Below are 3956 nucleotides of genomic sequence, written 5' to 3' on the forward strand. Positions count from 1 at the left end.
GCTGCAGGGGGAACAGGATCTGACACAGGACAACCATCCTGACCACAAAGCTGCAAGAGGAGGGGGCCTCCCTGCAGGCCTGCAGGAGCAGTGGGAGAAGAAAGATTTTTTTTTTTTTTTTTTTTTTTTTTTTTTGAGACGGAGTTTCGCTCTTGTTACCCAGGCTGGAGTGCAATGGCGCGATCTCGGCTCACCGTAACCTCCGCCTCCTGGGTTCAGGCAATTCTCCTGCCTCAGCCTCCCGAGTAGCTGGGATTACAGGCATGCGCCACCATGCCCAGCTGATTTTTTGCATTTTTAGTAGAGACGGGGTTTCACCACGTTGACCAGGATGGTCTCGATCTCTTGACCTCGTGATCCACCCGCCTCGGCCTCCCAAAGTGCTGGGATTACAGGAAGTCTGAGCCACCGCGCCCGGCGGAGAAGAAAGATTTTTACATTCTTATCTCCAGAGAGGTTTTTCCTCATGACAGATGCCCCTCATGCATCCGTTTATAGGTTCTCCATAGGGTTGCATTCTTTTCCAGGGCCCTAATCAATATCCCTTTCCTGGGAAAGCAACTTGGGTAATAAGACTCTCCATTACACGTCCATTTAGAGGCTCTCTGCAACAAGAAGCTTATTACGTGCTGTCATCTCTCTCTGGCAGTCACGCTGTGTGGTTTGTCCCTTTCACAAAGTTCCTATTTTTACAAGAACAGCTCAGCATTTCACATTATTCATTTTCTCAAATATAATCGATATAGTAAGTAACAAGCATAACAAAGCAAATAAGTCATTTCGGGGAAACCAAATTCTAAGAGAATTTACAAGTTAAATAATCAACAGCAATTTCTTCTTGTTATTTCAGATAGCTTGGGTTTTACCAATTCTTCCAGAAGCCTGGGGTTGCTCAGTCACCACAGAGGCATCCACAGTATTCCCAGCGTGATGGTACGTTTATAGTCCCCATTTTACAGATGAGGCCATTGAGGCAGAGAGGTTGAATGGTTAGAGTCCGCATTTAAACCCAGGAAGTCTGATTTCATCAACTAATGTAGTTACTAAACCTACACTAGAACTGGTCATAAACTCAAATGACAAGCAAGGTGAGGCGAGAAAACTAGATGTCATGGTTTGTTTAACAGAGGGGGGACTGGTTTTTTTTTTAAAAAAAATATTTTATCCACAGTAAGAAAAAGACCCACACAAGCATAGTGATACATAGTAACTGAGGTGAGGAGTGTGGGCTCAGCTTTGCCAGGTCATCTTAGGGTTTTTTTGTTTTTATTTGTTTGTTGTTTAGCAGATACCATAAATCTCATTTTTTATGTGAAATTTTCAGAATTTTAAATGTTTATAAGTAAATTTAAGAATTTTTAAATACACTATGTGGGGCACACAAAAGATATCTGTGGGTCACATGTTGCTTGCATGAAATGACTCTTCTATATAAATTCTATAATTTCTCAAGCCTCCAAATCACTGAGAAATAACATACAGCCAAGGACAGAAGACTGAGGTACACCAAGATGACATTATTATAGCAAGCCTAAGGCAACTGAAATATACATAGTCTGTCAAGAGCATATTTATGATATATAGAATAAAATGTTTGAAATTAAGACTATTTGGGAAAGTGAAGATGCAGGTTCACTTAGGTTAATGGGCCTCATTTGGGCTTCAGTTACTTATAAATTCAGCTGAGAAGATAATAACATTTAAAAATAAACCAGAAAGGGCCAGGCGCGGTGGCTCAAGCCTGTAATCCCAGCGCTTTGGGAGGCCGAGGCGGGTGGATCACGAGGTCAAGAGATCGAGACCATCCTGGTCAACATGGTGAAACCCCGTCTCTACTAAAAATACAAAAAATCAGCTGGGCATGGTGGCGCGTGCCTGTAATCCCAGCTACTCAGGAGGCTGAGACAGGAGAATTGCCTGAACCCAGGAGACGGAGGTTGCGGTGAGCTGAGATCGCGCCATTGCACTCCAGCCTGGGCAACAAGAGCGAAACTCCGTCTCAAAAAAAAAAATAAAATAAAAATAAAAAAAATAAACCAGAAAGAGCCAAGTGCAGTGGTACACCATGCAGGCCCAACTACTTGGGAGGCTGAGGCTGGAGGATCACTTGAGTCCAGGAGTATGAGGCTGCTGTGTGCAATGATCCTGCCTGTGAATGGCCAATGCCCTCAGCCTGGACAACGGAGCAAGATCCTATCTCTTAAAAAAAATAAAAAAGAAGAAAGGAAGTAGAATGTCTTAAAGTATAACCCGATGCCATCAAAATCAGATTTTTGCCCAGAATTTCGAGACCTGGATGATCTGATAAGTTAAATAGAGGAGTCAGTTCTCAATCAATGCCAAAGTAATTGGTATTTACTCTGTGTGTGTATGTGGTAGTAAACTCATCTCTTAATTTAGTTTTATCAAGTTGAAGACTTCCTGTCACATGAAAAAGGAATTTCTGGGAGGTCTTCAACTTTCTGCTCCAGGTAGGTTGTGCACTTTATTCCCAGACTGGGGGCTGTCAGGAAAATTTAAAGCAAGACTGAGAAGAAGGGAAACCCTCCTTTTTTCTTTTTTTTTTTTTTTTTTTTTTTGTGAGTCAGGCTCCAGGCTAGAGTGTAGTGGCATGATCACAGCTCACCGCAGCCTTGACTCAACCTCCCTGCCTCAGGTGAACTTCCCACCTCAGCCTCTTACATAGCTGGGACTATAGCTGTGTGCCACCACACACAGCTAATTTTTCTATTTTTTGTAGAAACGGTGTTTCACTGTGTTACCCAGGCTGATCTCAACCCCCTGGGCTCAAGTGATCTGCCCAGCTCGACCTCCCAAAGTACCAGGATTACAAGTGTGGTCCCACTGAAATCATCCTTTAAAACCAATCTGGTGACACACCTATTAGGGTTGCTGCTATCAAACAAAATAGAAAACAACAAGTGTTGGTGAGGATGTGGAAAATGGAAACGTCTGTGCACTGTTACTGGGAATGTAAAATAGCGCAGAAACTATGGAAAACAGTGTGGGGGTTCCTCAAAAAATTACAAATAGAATTACCATATGACCCAGCAATTCTACTTCTGTGTCTCTACCCAAAATAATTGAAAAAGAGGACTCAGAAATATTTGAACACTTGCATGCATAGCTGCATTATTCATGATACCCAAAGGTGGAAGCAACCCAAGTGTTCATTGACAGATAAAAGGATAAACAAAATGTGGTATATACAGTGGAATAATATTCAGCCTTAAAAAGGAAGGAAATTCTAGACATGTTACAAAGTGGAGAACCTAAAAAATTGCAAAGTTAAATAAGACAGTCACAAAAGAACAAATATTATCTGATTCCACTTATATGTGGTGCCCTGAGTAGTCTAATTCATATGCACAGAAAGTCAAAGGGATACAAAAATTAACCCAGCATGGTGGTACACTTGTACGCTCAGCTACTTAGGAGACCTGAGGCAGGAAGATGGCTTGAGCCTGGGAGGTGGAGAGATCACGCCGCTGCACTGCAGCCTGAGTGACAGAGCCAGACCCTGTCTCAAAAAAAAAAAAAAAAAAAAAAAAGTCAAATAGTGGTGGAGGGCAATGGAGAGTTAGTATTTAATGAGTACAGAATTTCAGTTTGGGAAGATGGAAAAGTCCCAGAGGTGGTGGTGATGTGGTAATGGTTGTACAACAGCGTGAATATATTTAATGCTACTGAACTGTACACCTAAAATGGCTAAAGTGCTAAATATTATGTTTTATATATATATATATATGTACACACATATGTAAAACCACAATTAAAAACATTATTATTATTTTTTTAGTTCTTTTCACTATCCACCTGGAGATAAAAAACATTATTTTTTTAAAGACAGGAAAAAATAACCCAATCCACTCTTTGTTGAATACGTACCACCTGCCAAGTACATGCATTATTTACTCTGCTAACTGTTTAATATATGTCTCAATGTTTTGGACCTG

General features: G+C 41.2%; 1 long non-coding RNA gene across 2 annotated transcripts; it reads left to right on the top strand.

Moving 5' to 3' along the window:
- The first annotated feature begins 707 nt into the window (after nt 1-707).
- LOC116529603 lies at nt 708-2430 on the top strand. Of its 2 annotated transcripts, XR_004259560.1 has the most exons (3): nt 708-745; nt 851-933; nt 2411-2430. It is a non-coding gene; the product is annotated as an uncharacterized LOC116529603 (long non-coding RNA). The 2 variants fall into 2 exon arrangements; XR_004259559.1 differs by lacking the exon at nt 2411-2430 and having other exon boundaries at nt 851-1194.
- The last annotated feature ends 1526 nt before the right edge of the window (nt 2431-3956 follow it).

The sequence above is a fragment of the Sapajus apella genome, unplaced genomic scaffold, assembly GCF_009761245.1.
Source record: "Sapajus apella isolate SASKATOON/1434 unplaced genomic scaffold, GSC_monkey_1.0 scaffold62, whole genome shotgun sequence".
In the NCBI taxonomy this organism is placed as follows: domain Eukaryota; kingdom Metazoa; phylum Chordata; class Mammalia; order Primates; family Cebidae; genus Sapajus; species Sapajus apella.